This window comes from Ahaetulla prasina, chromosome 8, assembly GCF_028640845.1.
Source record: "Ahaetulla prasina isolate Xishuangbanna chromosome 8, ASM2864084v1, whole genome shotgun sequence".
Classification (NCBI taxonomy): domain Eukaryota; kingdom Metazoa; phylum Chordata; class Lepidosauria; order Squamata; family Colubridae; genus Ahaetulla; species Ahaetulla prasina.
The window spans coordinates 47,106,709-47,124,650 of record NC_080546.1 but is presented as its reverse complement, the minus strand read 5'-3'; the positions used below and the strand labels follow the sequence as shown (position 1 = coordinate 47,124,650).

Below are 17,942 nucleotides of genomic sequence, written 5' to 3'. Positions count from 1 at the left end.
AAACGTCACCAAGATACTCTCAACCTTACATGGGAAAAGACCCGAATATGCCAAGACCTACATATGTATGTATGTATGTATATATATACTGTGTATACACACACACACACACACACACACACACACACACACATACATATATATATGCACACATCTATATCTGCATATATACAGATATTTATGTACAAATATACATGCACACATACATACTGTACACATCATATATTGTATGCAAGTTCTATACATCTGTGGAATCCTTTAGAAAGAGGGTGAATGCTGTCCATCATTATTACATTCAAGATTTGTACCAATAGATGTACCCCATGATTCTGAATTAAGAATTGTAATTTTTTTCTATTGTAGGAGTACAATTTTATCCTTCAAGTAACAATTTTCATTTCTTGTTCTTTTGGCCATTAAAAGTTAAGTTAGATAGTGCCCTTTGGCATCATAAAAGTTGTGATTATATAGTCAACTATATAATGTACTCTGAATGTCAGCTCTAATTTCTCTGTGATTTAAGACTCATATAGTTATAGTACTCGGACAAGATTATTAATGAAGGAGCATTTTCAACCAGTAAAGTCAGAACTATTGAATTTCAGGAATGATTTTCTCTCATAATTTTAAATTATTTCTAATGAAAGATTATTTGTTCAGCATACTATTTGAATTCATTGATATATATTCATCAACTTGACGGTACAGATGGTGTACATTATTTCTGCTGAAACCGACTGGATGCCTTTTGTTACGATAGTTCCTTGCCCAGCTTATCATCATCAGAGTTCTATACCCATGATTAAGATATGGATGTTAGACCTCTTACCCAAAGTAGAGGGTTTAATAGGACCATAACTGTATCTTTTGGAAGTAGAAAATCTCCACTGATCATTGCTCAATTCAGATTTCCACTTTCAGAAACATTTCACTTAAATATACATAATGCTTCAAACTCTAAAATATCTGCAAACTTTTTCTGCATGGGATAGTTCTGTTCATCTTTTTAGGAAATTGTGTTGAGGGCTTGCCCATAGTGGCTATAAAATATTTTTACAGGACTGGTGCAGAGGAAGAATACAATTATTAATTATAATGTCATCTAGCAGAAAGGATTAAAAGATTAGATTGATTTACAATAAAATGAAGCGTACGTGTTTAGACATGATGAGAGCCTTTCCCATAATTTACAATTACACAGACTTCCATTGAATTAAAAATATATAGATATTAAATATTTATTTTCCTTTTCATTAAAGAAATTAAGATTAACCATTTATAAAATCCAAGCAGCCAACCTGTCAGGCCTGGTCTAACTAAACTATTGTATCTTTTTCTGTATTATAAGCATATAAGATGTGTATCTAAAGAGATGGAAGTCTTCTTTTTAAAAAACTCAGTGATATTTTTTGACAGAATGTCATGTCACAGGACATATTATAGATGAACTGATGCAAGACATGGATATGTAATGTAATTTGAGGTCAATACTCAAGGGCAAGTACAAAGACAGTTCTATCTGTCTTTTTGGCTTGGGGAATATAATGCCTTTTGGCAGTGTTCTAGTTATACCTTGCAATCGTAATTCATTCTTTTGTAACCCCAAGGCTACATCACATGGGTCAACCCTTGATGACCACTAGAGAGCTGCCACATTATAGAAAATGGAGGCCAACATCCAACAGTTGGAATCCTATGTTGGGTCCCCTGTAGAAAACTGCTTATTTTCTGTTGTCTATATATCCTTGAGCAGCTTGGCTTCTACATATTTAAAAGAAGATTTTCCTATTTTAGTTCTGTCATAACTTTTGAAGTCAATCCATCTTCATCAGACTGTAAATTGATTTATATATTATCATTTTAATATCTTGCCTTCCATTAAAAATTCCAAGCAATTAAGAATGATCATTTAACGTCAATGGGAGAAGAACTTTTAGTTATATAGCCTAGTTTCAATATATTCTGGAACACTTAAGCTAAGCAACATGGCTGGAAAGATTTTGCTCCCAAATCTAAGTAACAAAAAAAGCTAACCTTTTTTAAACCTTAACTGTCAAAGAAAATGCCCTTGTGCATTGTAAAAAGAAATGCTGTCCAACTATTCTGGTAATGCTAACATCAAACAAGAACAAAGCTTCCTAGTCAGATTTCCTCCTCAGTGGGATATGATTGAGATCATTAAAGAAACGTTAATCAAATTGTTTTGAGTTGGATAGGGAGATGGAAGTCTCCATGGCTTATATCCTGGCCAATTATTCAGACAAGATCAGGAGAAAAAGAAGGTGGTCTAAGAAGACCTAGAAATACTTCACTTTCTTCTCTAACTTGGACTAAGCTTCTTAGTTTCATCTTCCATCTGCAGTGGAAGCAGTCACACATGATCAGTGACTTCCAAATATTATCCTCCATTATCCAAAATAAGGCACCAATAAAATACTATTAAGATAAAATACAATTGCAAGCAATGTTTTGCAAGCATAAGAGCACCAGCGTGCCTACCGTCCCTGTCCTAATGTTCCCTTTAATTATATTCATTTTATGTATTCAATTCATGCTTATACTTATATATATTATTTATCATGTACTCGATTAAATAAATAAATTAATAAATAAATAAATGTTTTCACCGGGGATGTCAGTTTTAGAGCAAATTCGAAATTTGAAGAAACTCTAAAATACCTGTTGTGGTCCGCCAGCAGCCTGCAGAACTGGCAATGGAGTCAGACAGCGATGAGGCTGAGGAAGAACATGGGCCAGTCCTGGAGGCTGGGGAAGACCCAGATGAGGGCTCTGTGTCGGAGGCAGAGGTAGGGCCAGGGCCATTGGGGAGTGAGGTGCAGACTCCAGAGCCTCCAGAGGCTGACAGTAGTGAGGCAGAGGAACAGGAAGAGCATGTTCCTAATGCATGCTTGAGAAGAGCTGCCAGAAGGCAAGAGTACGACTCAGAAGTAGGGCCAAGAGATGATTGGCCCCTCCCATAAGGCTTAAAAAACCAGCAACCGCATCTTTAACGGAAAATAATGTTGATAGCTTTGTCTTGTTGCATTTGTTTTGTATAAGTGTCATCTGAACTTTTGCCAAGAAACGCCTTTGGCAGTTTGCCTAATTGTACCAAGGTTGGTGCTAGGACTGTGGAATTGTGTTGGGAGGAATTTGCTTTAATTTAGTTGAACAACTACGAGAATGAATTAATTCTCAGCTGTTCTAATAAAGCTTGTTTGTTTTTACACTGACTGAGTTTCCTACTACCTATTTGGGCCTGGGTCACTACAACACCCTTCAAGTGGGGGTTAATAAATCATGTAAGTCTCTTTTAACTAAAAAAAAGCAGGTAGCACATTTGGGTAGCAAAAACCTGTCCAAATTATCCACCAAATGAATTCTTCTTCACGTTAGCATTTTGTGGAAACTGTTCTTATAATATATATGTATATATATACTTCATCTCTTGTAGGAATCCTTCCAAAAGTATAGACCAATTGGTTCAATCCAGTAACAACATCAATTAGATGTATATTTCAGTTTACCTTGGACTTCTAGAAGGCTAGATGAGAGTCCTTTCCAAGAGCTTAAAAATTACTATGCAATTGGAGTTCAATGGCTAATCTGGTCAGAACACTGGGTTGACAATCAGCAAGCCTGTGTTTGAGATCCGAGTGCTGCTGGGTGAAAGGATGAGCTCCTATGTATATACCGCTTCATAGTGCTTTTACAGCCCTTTCTAAGTGGCTTACAGAGTCAGCATATTGCCCCCAACAATTTGGGTCCTCATTTTACCCACCTCAGAAGGATGGAAGGCTGAGTCAACCTTGAGCCTGGTGAGATTTGAACTGCTGAACTGCAGCTAGCAGTCAGCTGAAGTAGCCTGCAGTGCTCACTCTAACCACTGCACCACTAATTCTTTCAATACAGAAGAACCTCAGTGCTTCCAACAGATGAGATTATGCAATTGCAGCAAGGCAAACCCCCCAGGATTTAATCCCTGCAAATTAATGTCAAATGACAGGCCTCTATCTTGGCCAATTAGTTTACATTAAGGTGATTGCACTTTTCATATTCCATCAGAATGGAGCAAATCCATCAATCTTTCACTAAATATAAAGGAAAACAAAAGTAGTCAGTCAAATTATGAACCTATTAGCTTGCTAACCTTTTTTTATATAAAACTATATGCTATACATCTTAATGGGAACTGACTGATTAGCTGTCTCAGAACAGTACGATGATTGCAAAATAAGATGGCTTAACAGAGAATTGTAGCCAGATAATACATAAGTAGATATGTAGATAGGTAAGGTAAGTAAGTAGGTAGGTAGGTATGATAGATAGATAGATAGATAGATAGATAGATAGATAGATAGATAGATAGATAGATAGATAGATAGATAGATAGATAGATAGATAGATAGATAGATAATGTATACTGTATGTATACATATACATATATGTATATGTATATACATATACATATGGCTCAGGGGCTAGCACATTGAGCTTGTTGATCGAAAGGTCGGCAGCTCAGCGGTTCGAATCCTAGTGCTGCTGTGTAACGGGGTGAGCTCTCATTACTTGTCCCAGCTTCTGCCAATCTAGCAGTTTCGAAAGCATGTAAAAATGCAAGTAGAGAAAATAGGGACCACCTTTGGTGGGAAGGTAACAGCGTTCCATGCACCTTTGGCGTTGAGTCATGCCGGCCACATGACCACGGAGACGTCTTTGGACAGTGCTCTTCAGCTTTAAAATGGAGATGAGCACCGTCCCCTAGGGTCGGCAACGACTAGCACGTATGTGCAAGGGGAACCTTTACCTTGTATATGTATATGTATATGTATATATGATGTATATGTATATGTATATGTACAGTATATCTACAGTGCACTCAGAAAGTATTCAGACCCCTTCACTTCTGTCAATTTTGTTGTGCTGCAGCTTGATTCTACAGTTGTTGAATTTTATTTTTTTCTCATTAACCTACATTCAGTATTCCATAATGACAAAGTGAAAACAAAATTTTAGAAATGTCTGTAAATTTATTAAAAATAAAAAACTGAAATATCACATTGGCATAAGTAGTCAGACCCTTTGCAACAACTCATGAAATTTAATTCTAATGTTTCCTATTTCTCTTGATCGTTGCTGACATGTTTCTACACCTTAAATGGAGTTGACCTGTGGTAAATTAAATTGGACATGGTTTGGAAAAGTACATGTCTCTCTATAGAAGGCCTCACAGCTAACAATGCATACTGTAACAGAGCAAAAGCCATGAGGTCAAAGAAACTGCCTGCAGAGCTCACTGACAGGATTATTGCAAGGCACAGATCTGGGGAATGCTACAATAAAAATTTTGCTGCACTGAAGGTTCCTAAGACACTGTAACCTCCATAATTCTCAAATGGAAGAGGTTTGTTGCAATCGGCACCAGGGGTGAAATCTAAAAATTTTCCCTACCGGTTCTGTGGGCATGGCTTAATTGGTGGGCATGGCTTGGTGGTCAGATGGCTGGGTGGGCATGGCCAATAACAATAAATAATAATAATAATAAAAAAAAATTGTTTACATTTATACCCCGCCCTTCTCCGAAGACTCAGGGCGGCTTACAATGTATAAGGCAATAGTCTCATTCTATTTGTATATTTTTACAAAGTCAACTTATTGCCCCCCCCAACAATCTGGGTCCTCATTTTACCTACCTTATAAAGGGTGGAAGGCTGAGTCAACCTTGGGCCGGGCTCGAACCTGCAGTAATTGCAGGCTCTATGTTCTAATAACAGGCTTCTCTATTGCCTGAGCTATCCCGGCCCTATAATAATAAACAAAGTATAAAAAAAACAATAAGAGGTACCAAAAACCAACTTTCACACTTTACACACACACAACACAACACAACTGACTCACACACAATGTAAAAGCAGCTGCACTTCACCCTTCACATAGCCACAAAAAGCTCAAAAACCAACTTTCACACTTTACACATACACAACACAACACAACTGACTCACACACAATGTAAAAGCAGCTGCACTTCACACTTCACATAGCCACAAAAAGCTCAAAAACCAACTTTCACACTTTACACACACACAACTAACACACACACACACACACACAATATGCCACATACAGCTTTCTGAGATTTTGTATGTTTGTGTAGTTAGAGCGAAACACTACAGAAACACGCCAAATCTCAGAAAGCTGCACAAATATTTTATTTTATTTTATTTTATTTTATTTTATTGTGGACTTCAAATCCCAGAGTTCCTCAGCAAAGCCAGCCAGTTGATCACCGAGGAAATAGATTAGCTGAGCAATTGATTCTGTCTGGCTGAAACTGAAACTGCTTTCGGGCTGGAAAGAGAGCCATGCGTTCATCAGTAATCAGGTAAGTGCCTTAGAATCTCTACTCTTACTTGTAGAAAACATGTTTTCTACAAGTAAGAGTACAAGTAAGTTTCTGCTGATGAGGAACTCAGGTGAGATCGGCAGAGGAGACTTTAATTTTTTTTTTTTAAAGTTTAAAGTCTCTGCCAGTCTCAGCTAGGGGCGGGATCTTCAAAGGCTTTTTTTTTTACTTTTAAAGGCCTGTTTCGGCTGAAGCAAAACCGGCTTTTAAAAGTTAAAAAAAAAACTCTGCAGATGGTGCAGCTCAGCAGAGGCAGTGGAGGCGGGGCCAGGGATTTTTGCTACCGGTCCTCCGAACCAGCAGTCGCCATCGCTACCGGATTACGCGATCCCGTCCGATCTGGGAGCATTTCACCCCTGATCGGCACTCTTCCAAGAGCTGGTCACTGGTCAAACTGAGAATCGGGGAGAAGAGCCTTAGTAAGAAAGTGACCAATGGTCACTCTGACTGAGCTCCAGAGATCCTGTGTGGAGATGGGATAGTGGTCCAGAAGGACAACCATCACTGCATCCACCCATTGATCTGGGCTTTATGGAAGAGTGGCTAAATGGAAACCTTTCCACTGTGCAAAACACATAAAAGCCCATTTGGACTTTGTTCCTTACTGTCTGAGAGTTTCTTCAGGTGCTTTTTGCAAACTCCAAGTGAGCTCCTTGGTGAGGGATAATTATAGCGTTATATTTTTCTGGTTGACCTCTGCAAATTTAGTCCAATGCAATCTAAATGTAATAAAGTCTTTTTTAAATGTCTAAAGCTCTGGGGTTTATATAAGGCATTTGTGTTAAGTTCGGGAAGTAACGAGGCTGGAGACCAGGGTAGTGACAACAGCTCTTTAATATATGGTGAACCCAGCAACCAGGCTGGGAAAAAACCTCTCCTTATATACAGTTCTACTGGCGGCTTTAACCAATCAGCAACGTTTAAAGATACATTACACTCCTTCCCCCCAGAAAACACTTTACCCATATTTACATGATATTTACATATTATTTTTCAACGTAGTCACGCAAATAGACTGGGCGTCTCCTGACTCTTTCGGACCTGCGCAGTACATTCCCTGGGAGTGGGTCGAGCTGACCGGAGGGGCTGTTTGCTCCTCTCAGCTCTTTCTCTAGGCCATCCGGCCCTGGATTATTAGCAGAGTCGTCCCTGCTGTTTTCTACTGGAACCTGTGGGCGTCGCTGGACCTCCGGAATTTCAGCTAAGTCCTGCGATTTTTCCGGGTTTGAGTCAGCTGTGGAATCAAACATTGTGTAGTCAGGGCCTGTTTATTGATTCAGATTGTTCAGCTAATCGTTTTATTTGGTCTATGTGGCGCCTCCATACTCGGCCGCCCTTAACTCCACCAAGTATGATTTGGGACCTGTTCTGTTTAGGATTTGTCCTGCTATCCAGGTTGGGCCTTCACCATAGTTGTGTGCCCACACCGGTCGCCTATGTCCATTTCTCTTGTTTTTCCTATTTCCCCTTGTAACCCTCCGTGTATAGTTTGGATTTAGACGGTCTAGGGGCACCTGAGCTTCGCCCATTAATAATTCGGCTGGGCTTCTGCGGTTGTGACACAGGGGTTCTGTGTTGGACTGCCAGGAAAACATCGATTTTTGTTTGCCAGTCGCCTGGCTTAAGTCTGGACAATGCCTCTTTGCGCCCGGACGGAACGCCTGCAAGGCCATTCGTCGCAGGGTGGAAAGGCGCCGAGAGGGCATGTCGGATGCCCTCCTCTGCCAAGTATTCTCAAATTGGGTTGCCGTGAATTGCGGGCCGTTATCGGACACTAGCGTGTCGGGCAACCCATGGGTTACAAATAGGTGCCTTAGGACTGAGATCACGGCCTCGGCTGTCATGGATCTCATGAGAATGATTTCCAGCCATTTGGAGTAGGCATCTACTACTACCAGGAAGGTTTGGCCGTGGAAGGGCCGGCAAAATCAATGTGTATTCTAGACCAGGGCCCTGGGGTTTCTCCCATTCCCGAACCGGGGCCGTTGGGGTAGCGGTCTGACTCCTGGCAGGCCTGGCATTTCCTACCCTTTCAGCAATTTCTGAGTCCATTAAGGGCCACCACACATAGCTTCTCGCTAAACCCTTCATCCTAACGATCCCTGGGTGACCTCGTGGAGGAGGTCCAACACCCTTTTCCTCAATTTCTCTGGGATCACCACTCTATCCCCCATAGCAGGCACCCCTTGAGCCGAAAGTTCCCCACGTTTTTTTTACAAATTCTTTAAAACGCTCGCCCGGCGCAGCGGGCCACCCTCTTTGTACCCAACCGAGTACAGTTCTCAAAACAATGTCCCGGTATGATGCCCGAGCCACCTCCTTAGATGTGACTGGGCCAGAGTCCAGAGAGTCAATTAACAGTATGGGCGCCCCGAGTGGGGTCTCGATCGCCCTGGTAGTGGGCATCTGCTTAATGCGTCCGCATGCCCCAACTCTTTCCGGCCGATGCTGCAGTTTGTAGGAATAGGCGGCTAAGAAGATAGTCCATCGGGTCAATCGTGGCGAAAGTGCCACAGGCGTTGGCGGTCGCCAGCCAGTATCCCTAACAGTGGTCTATGGTCTGTCACAATTTCAAAGTCTCTACCAAAACGATTCGTGAAACTTTTTACCCTGACACAATAGCTAGCTTCCTTATCCAACTGGCTATAGTTCCTCTGTCGAGGACATCGCTCTGGAGTAGAAGGCTATTGGGGCTTCTGTGCCATTTGGAAGCCTGTGGCTGAGCACAGCCCCCACCCCATAAGGGGAAGCATCGCAAACTAATACCAATGGCAATGAGCTATGATACTGAATCAGTAAGCTATCGCTCAAGAGTAGGTTTTTTACTGCTTCGAAAGCCCTAGCTTCCGACTTTCCCCAAGACCAAGCAGTATTCTTTCCCAGTAGCTTATGTAGCGGCTCGGCAACGGTTGCCTTATTTTTAAAAAGACCGTAAAAATTCACTAGACCCAGGAATGCCTGTAGCTCTGTTTTGTTTTTGGGCGCTGGAGCCTTTCGTATTGCCTTGACCTTGCTTTCAGTGGGGTGAATTCCCTCCTTGTCTATTCTGTAGCCCAAGAACTCTACGGATTCTACCCCTATCTGGCATTTGTTCACTTTAACCTTTAGACCGCTGACCGAAAATGCCCAGAACTTTTCTCAAACGCCCCCAATTCTTCTAAATTTTCGGCTGATATCAATACATCATCGAAATAGGGACTACCCCGGAGCCCTTGCAGAAGTCGCTCCATTAAATTTTGAATAGACCAGGTGCCACACTCACCCCAAACTGTAACCGGGTACACTTGAAAGCACCTCTGTGAGTCACAATTGTCTGGGCTTCGCTGTGTTGGCGCTCACGGGCAGTTGTTGATAGGCTTGAGCCAAATCTAACTTGGCAAAGACGTGCCCTTGCCCCAGCGAGTGCAGCAAGTGTTGCACCACGGGACCGGTAAGCGCTTTTTGCAAGGCTTTGTTTAACGCCGCCTTGTAGTCAGCGCAGATTCTAACTGACCCATCTGGTTTCACTGGGGTGACGATTGGCGTCTCCCACTTTGCGTGATCGACTGGCACCAGAATCCCTGACTGATGAGCTTGTCTATCTCCTTGTCAATCTTGGGTTTAAGGGCAAAGGACTCTCCTTGCCTTTAACCTAATGGGGCTACCTGGGGTCTAAATTGAAGGAAATAGGGGTCCCTTGTACTTGCCCAGGCAGTCCTTGAAGACATCTTCGAACTCGTTCATGAGTGTGTCTTTAGGTTAAAGTCACTTCTGTAGATGCCAGTCACTCCCATGCCCAATGCACGGAACCAGTCTAGTCCCAACAGACTTGGCAGGGTCCCTTCGACTATCGTGATGGGCAGGGTCTTCTTGTGTGGTCCGTACTCGACGCGGACGGAGGTGGTCCTCGAACAGGGATGCGATTCCCTTGGTAGTCGTGCACTCGTAGCCGCTGTGTTTGCAGTTTGCGTTTGGCGATTCTCGCAAAGCTTTTGCAAAAGTGTCCCAGGACATGATTGTGATCGCTGACCCGTGTCCACTTCTAGTCGGCACGGCACTCCTTCGATTTTCGGTTTAGTGAAGATTTTCTTCTCGACGCGGGTTGCTGCACGGCCTATGATCACGGTCGCTCGATTTGAGTTCGCGCCTTTTGTTTTGACCAATCGCGGTCGCCTTGCCGATCCCGCGCCTGATTGGTTGGTTTGAATTTTCGGCGGGAAGGTTGGGGTGCTCGACAGACTTGAGCCAGGTGCCCTTCTTCTCGCACCGCCGACATGTAGCGCCCTTGAACTTGCATCGTTGACGCTGGTGTTGCCCTCCGCAACTTCCGCATTCATCCCGGTCTTCTTTGCCCCTTCTCTCGGTGAGGCAAACTCCTTCCTCATCCTCGCCGCCTGATTCGGTCTGGATTTCTTCATTGTGGACCGGGTTGATTGCTTGCGCCGCTGGCGTGAGTGGCTTTTGTAGGGTTTCCGCCGCTTGGGTGGACATCTCATGAGCTCTGGCTTCGTCCAGAGCGTTTGCCAGCGTTAGATTGCTTTTGATAGCAGCCGCCCGCAAACGCATGTCTCTGACCCCACGGATGAGTTGCTCTAACAGCTCCTCATCCAAGTCTCGGTACCCACAGTCCTTGAGGCTTTTCAGGGCGGCCATGTAATCGCTGATGGATTCGCCTCTTGCTGTCTGCGCCTCCAAATTCAAAACGCCGACGATTTGGACGGTGTTGGCGAAATGGTTCTTCAATAGATTTTGCAGAGTTTGCCACGATACCGATTGTACCGGCGTTGGCTCTGCCAGGGCTTCCGCAATGTCGATGACCTCGGACCGCAGTGGCTCAGGAAATATGCCCTTTGCGGTTGTCTGAACTCCTTGCAGTTCGCTTGCTTCTAGGAAGCTCAAACGGGTCATGTACGCTCCCATTTCTCCCTGGCTGGGTCAAACGGTGCGGGCGGAGTGTAGCTGGCCATCTCCGCGTTTCTGCCCTGAGTTTGCTGGGTTCGGTTCTCCGTGCGTTCAGCTCGTTCCTGGTGCTCTTAGCCTCGAGATCCCACCTTCGTCGCCAGTGTTAAGTTCGGGAAGTAACGAGGCTGGAGACCAGGGTAGTGACAACAGCTCTTTAATATATGGTGAACCCAGCAACCAGGCTGGGGAAAAACCTCTCCTTATATACAGTTCTACTGGCGGCTTTAACCAATCAGCAACGTGCTTGTTTCCCGCCAAAACCATTTAAAGATACATTACAATTTGGGTTTTATTTTGTTTTATTTTTACATTTGGATTTTAAATGAGAAGCACGGAGATGGGCATGTATTGATAAGATTCCCAATTCACAAAAGGTATTATAGCCGTATTTTTAAAACATCATTTCTTAGAAAAAATGGCTTCTATCCCCAGGCCAAGATTTCTCCTCTTCTTCCCCCTTTCTGTTCCCACCAGCTATTTTTCTTGATTGCGTAAAGCCCTTTCACCTGTTTTACTTTCTGGGCTCTCTCATCAGCGCAAAACATGAAACCACTGCACCATCCAACCAACAGCTGTTGTTGTGTTTTTGCTCATTTCTGAGCATTGATAAAATATAGGAAATATTGTTAAAAGCATGACAGCAGATACAAATATCATCTGGCCAATATAGCCCTTTTTAAAATAGTCTGATCTCTGGACCTGAATTAATAGTCTGTCTCCAGTGGTGTGATTAATCCCAGCTTGTGTTTTTAAAGCTTATTTATTTCTTTATTTGTTTAGATTTTAGTTTAGTTTAATCACATACGCATCTGGAGGCTTCAAATTTTAAACAGAATAATAAAATAACTATAAAATCAACATACAATTTTTTTTTAGAAAAAATAACATTAATTTCCTGCATTAAAAATTAAATGATGTCTTATAAAATCATTTAAAGTAATCAACTTTTGGCGCTTACTTCAACCATATAACAAGGGCCTAATGAATTCTCCAGTCTGGATCAAAAAATGAGCAGGACATTTCTGTTTTTGGGGTTTTCCTTCCATTAGTAAATCCAATCTATTTATTAACTGGTCTGTAAATTGCACTGTGATTTTTAAAAAATAAAATAAAATAAAATCCTGAAAAATAATATTGGCATTTCTCTGCAGTTAGCAAGACAACAGCATGAATATTTCCATAAAGCCATCAGCTTAACTTGATAAACTCTACTTTATTAGCCAGCTGGAAGGAAGCTGTTCAGCTTGGAAATAATAATAGTAAGGATAGTTCCAGACTGTTGCCTTTTGCTACATAGGGGAACTCATTGTGCCTGGGCAGAAATGCCCAGTGGGACAGGCAGTAATAAACAACCAATAATAATCAGATGACTGAGAAGATAGTTTCACTTCTGTTTTTTGTACATTACATATCTGATATCTCCACATGAAAATAGAAAAAAATAGCTAATCTTCTAGAATTATAGCAGAACATATAAGCAACAATTCCGATAAGTTCCAAAAAATCTGTTCAGGTTGGATAATTTGAAGGGTCCTTGGTGCTCTTGAGCTTGGTTGTAAAATGTGAGGAATAAATGAAAGCTACATTCTTTGAAGGTAACTGTTGTTTTGCTCAGTCAAGGACAGTGCACCATCACTGAGGTCTTAAATGTAAAATCAAATCAGAAAAGTATCTAGTGGCAAAACCCACTGTCTGACAAAAGGAGGTAGAATTACAAAGGCATCATTTGGTTTTCACCAGTCACCCTGTTCTATAAATGGAATTAAATGAGAAAAATTTGAAGGAGCAACAAAAGCTGAATTCATCTCTTCTGACCTCTTAGCATGAAGTCAATTTTTCAAATGCTTTAGGACCTATAGATGGATCATGCTAAAGACTAGAGTTTGTCACAACGCTTCATGCTACCTCTTGCCATTTTATTTCTTCAGCGCACTAGAATTATTTACCGAAAATTGATGTACAATAATTGAAAAAAAACCTCATTCAATGAAACCGAAGTACATTTATTTTCAGTAGGCTCATGTTATTGCATTAATAGTATAATAGTGTTATGAGAAGCACAGGTTTCCTCTCAAACAAGTTTAGACATAATGTTTGAATGTGATTGTCGCATAACGTAAGCATTTTTATGAGTATATAGGTTGGTCCACAGTATTTTATTTATGTACTGCAGTATTAAATACAGATATGTGGTACTCAGAAGGGGAATACATGTGAGGGTTTCCGTGGCATTAGAAATAACTAAGGACAAGTCTTCAAAATAAATCAATTTTCAGATTGCGCTCATCTTTGCCATATTTAGCTTTACACCAAATGTTAAAAAATATTCCAGATCATTCATCTAACTCTTTTCATTGTATTAAAAATGGTAGCATTAAATTTATCAATTTAACCTTTTAACATTTCAAGAAAGTCTTATGCCAACATCAAGGTGTCAAGACACAGCCTGAACTCCAAATCCTTAAAAGTTTTTGAATCCTTACTGTTAATTACATCTAGGGAATAATAATTGTAATGTTTAAAGTAAAAGCCACCAGCTGAGAAATATTTGTAAAAGCCTTACTATTATAAAATAGGAGGTTAAAAATCTCCTGTCAACATGAGAAATGACAGGAACAAAAGTCTCCCCAAATTTCATAGATTAAATTTTAATGACAATTTTTTGAAGCAAGAAAATAAAAATTAGAAGTTATTAGGAACCAAACATTGTAATTAAATTTTAATCTATGAAATTTTCCCTATGTATCTTTAGGGGTGAGGGTGGGGCTTTTACATTTTTGTTGAAAAGAATTGCTGATTTATCTATCTGGAACCTGTATGAATGTTCCCATTTGAATACTGAACATATAGTAGAGTAGAGTATTATATTGCTTTATTTGTTGAAGTCTAAAAGTCAATAATTGATTTTCCCCCTTCTTCCTGATATTGTTGCCTTATGCAATGTAATACAAATTCTCCTTCTACAACTTTAAAACTTGTTAATCTGGAAAAGGATAGGATGCATAAAATAATAATTGTTTAACAGTCCCATCTAAATTTTAATCTTTGGGCAATTGTTGCTTCCTTTTATTTAAAAAAATGTACAGTAATGAATAAAAGCTTCAGTGGGCTCCCATACCAAGGACAGTAGTGTAACTGAGTTAATACAATTTATCTCTACTACTCATTCTGTCATTCTCTTAAGAAAATCTTTATCATTCAACAAATATGTATTCAAAGGCCACTTAAAGAATATACATAATTTTTCATCAAATAGAACAGTGTATCATGGGAGCATGATCAGAGATTAATCTATCTCAAATCAAAGAATGAGAAATCAAGAAACAGTGGAGCGCAAAGAAATTGTGATAGAAAATAATCTAAATGTTTTACTAGTGCTTTGTAAGCAATACTGTGGGATGCAAATCATCATTACAGGTCGTCCTTGACTTACTACCACAATTGAGCCCAAAATTTCTGTTGCCAAGTGAGACATTTGTTAAGTGAGTTTTGTCCCAATTTATGACCTTTCTTGCCACAGTTGTTAAATGAATCACTGCAATTATTAATTTAACAACACAGTTGTTAAACTGTGAATCTGACTTCCCTATTGACTTTGCTTGTAAAAAGGTGATTGCATGACCCAGGGACACTGCAACTGTCATAAATATGAGCCAGTTACCAAGCAACTGAAGTTTAATCACATAACCGTGAGGATGCTGCAATGGTTGTGTAAAAAGCAGTCATAAGCCACTTGTTTCAGTGTATTGTAACTTTGAACAGTCACTAAATGAAATGTTGTAAGTTGAGGACTACCTGCATTAGAAGTAACGCTTGCAGAACAAAGCTATGCCACTGAGTTTAAAGATTCTATTTTATGACAGCACTTAAATATGGCCCAATCTTTTTCATCTTCAAGAAAAACAATGCTTCTCACATACAAAACAAAACTATTAACCAGATCCAAAAATTAAAAGAAAATAGAAAAACAGAAGTGAACCTGCATCAGAGGGGGGAAAAAAATAAAATAAATGCATATAAAACAAAAATCTTATTTCTTAAACAATAAAGTAAGCTTTGACCACATGGAATAATATTGTTCAGAGTTTCCACATCATTAGAAATCCAATTCATTTATACAAAGTGAATACATATCTTCCATCCAGAGTTAAGTCAGGTGTAAAATAGTCTAGCAACTATTTAACTGCAACCCACTCATAAAAAAGTTCTTAATAATTTGATAGATTCCAATCTTTGGCATTTTTTCCCAGTATTCCAGCAACCTTATGAACACTAAACCAGAACAAGTCAGAAACATGAATCAAGGTCTCCTCAAAAATATACTTCTAACACACTGATGTTGAAATCCAACCATTATCATGAGCCATGGAATATATCCAATAAAAATCCGTACTTGATCTGAATCATTCTCTAAAACTTTATTGATTGCTTAAATTGAATATTCTTACTCTTTCTTGTAAACTATTTTCTATCTATCTCAGTTGTAGTTTTCAATTATATGACAATACCTTGATCTTGCAAATTAGAGTGGGGAAAGGGGAAGGTGTATGATTCTCAAATGTTTGTTAAATTGGAGATGACTTCATTCACAGCAACATCATTATATAAATTACATCACTTGTGCCATTTTACATCATTTGTGCAATTATGCAAATAACAGCCTTTCATAAATGAAATAAGTATTTTGCTTATTATATCTGAAGTCCACTAAATTGAGATCTGCAAAAATTGAGTGTAAATGTGAGACTCATAAACCTCTTTCAGATGCACTAATAGCATGGAAGGTTCAGATGCTGTTAATGCATCAAGCCCAAATTTTTAGGTGAAGAGAAATTTTAATTACATATATTCCCATTCAGTAGTTTTAGTCAATCCAAATTTATTTTGCAAAACATTGGATATTGTAAAGGACTGGTTGACAGCTGCACAAAAAAAAAAGAAAAAGATTTTCCAGCTATTTCATTTTATAATTATTCCATAATATTCATTTGTCATGGGAATTAAGATCATATTTAAATTTCCTTCTTTACATTATCCATATGTTGTAGTGCAGGGAAGAAAAAATGACTTCCGACTAAAATTGCCTGAAAGTATCATCCTAAATGATACATCTTATGGTTTTTATTTGTTCATTTTAATCAGTCTACCTCAGAGCTGTCAAATTCATGACCCACAGTCCAGATGCGTCACTTGCTAGCCACAGCCATACCCAGTTTAGTGAAGGGGGAAAAAGTTGCGATACATCACACGACCCCCACCATGATGATGTGGGTTTGACACCCCTGGTCTACCTGATCAAAATGATTCAGTCAATTTAGAATTTACCTCAAGGTAAATTTCATTCATTTCATTCCTCAGTCATGTCTAACAATCTTTCATCAAAGACATGAACAACTGAAGTTTCTTTTGATTTTTTTTAGTTTCATATTTTTAGCTTTTGTCTTAATTTTTGTTTGTTTCACTGAGACCAATTCTTGCAAGATAAGAACCACTGTAATTCTTATCTGATTTGTGACTAAAATCCCTTCCATTTGCTTTTCCTGGGAAGCAAACCCACATGGTTTCTAGGTTATTGTAAATTAATTTCAGCAAACACTGCAATCATTTTTTTAATTCCCTTATCTGAAATGAACAATACATTCCCCTAGAGCTGAGTTCATTTACTTTGGCCTCAAATGCTGTAATTAAATTAACAGGCTCTCTCTTAAATTGCATATACAGTTCTCTCAATAGAAGAATATAATTACCCAATTTTGCCTCTATTTGCTACTATTCTCTGTGTGTGTGTTTTCCTTTTGAGAGCAAGATGCTATATCGAGAAACTCTTTCATTTGCTGTTTATATAACAAGTATCATTTTGCTCTGTTCATTCTCTGGATGCATAGCTACCAACATCTATCACCAAGTTTTTGACACTGTAATTTATAATATATATTTCCAGTGATATTAATGAAACCATGTTCATTGTCATTTTCTAAAGGTTAGATCTCAGTAACTGGTAAATTGAGCAGAATAAGTAGTTTACCCCAGTTAGTGTCTCAGAGAGCTACATCTTTAGTTTCCATAGTTTCAAGGGAGGACAATTTGCAAATGCATGACTAGATGTGGTTTGTACTGAATTAGGATGAATGCCATGTACACAGAGCTCTGCATCAGATAAATATCTTTTAGAATCATGCCATTTAAAGCAGTTCCATTTATCCTGCAGGGCATTGCTTGCTTTATTGGAATGATATCTCTTGGAAGATTTTCAATGCTCTGTCTACTCTAATCTCTAATCTCTTTATGGCTGATCCCTCCATCTTCAGGGTCAGGCAGTTTAAGAGAAAGTACCGCACCTTCATTTTTTTGTTGTCTAATATGGGAGGCTAAAATTAAATTCAATTAGTTGGTTGTAATAATTTCAGTGGTACATATTTTGTATGTGTCTATCTCTCTCTGTGTTGTATATGTATGCATGCAATTATGAGAGAGAGTGGGGAGGAAGGGAGAGATGGAGGAAGGGAGGCAGAAAAAGAAAGAGAGAGAGAGAGAGCAGAAATCTTTTTTCAAGCCAATCACCAAATTTGGAAGTTCTTAAATACCCTTTCAAGTTTTT

General features: G+C 39.6%; 1 protein-coding gene across 3 annotated transcripts in view; it reads left to right on the top strand.

Moving 5' to 3' along the window:
- The window catches only part of SGCZ (sarcoglycan zeta), a 248,105-nt gene that overhangs the window by 191,580 nt on the left and 38,583 nt on the right, over positions 1–17,942 (top strand). The gene's annotated exons all lie outside the window — the stretch shown is intronic.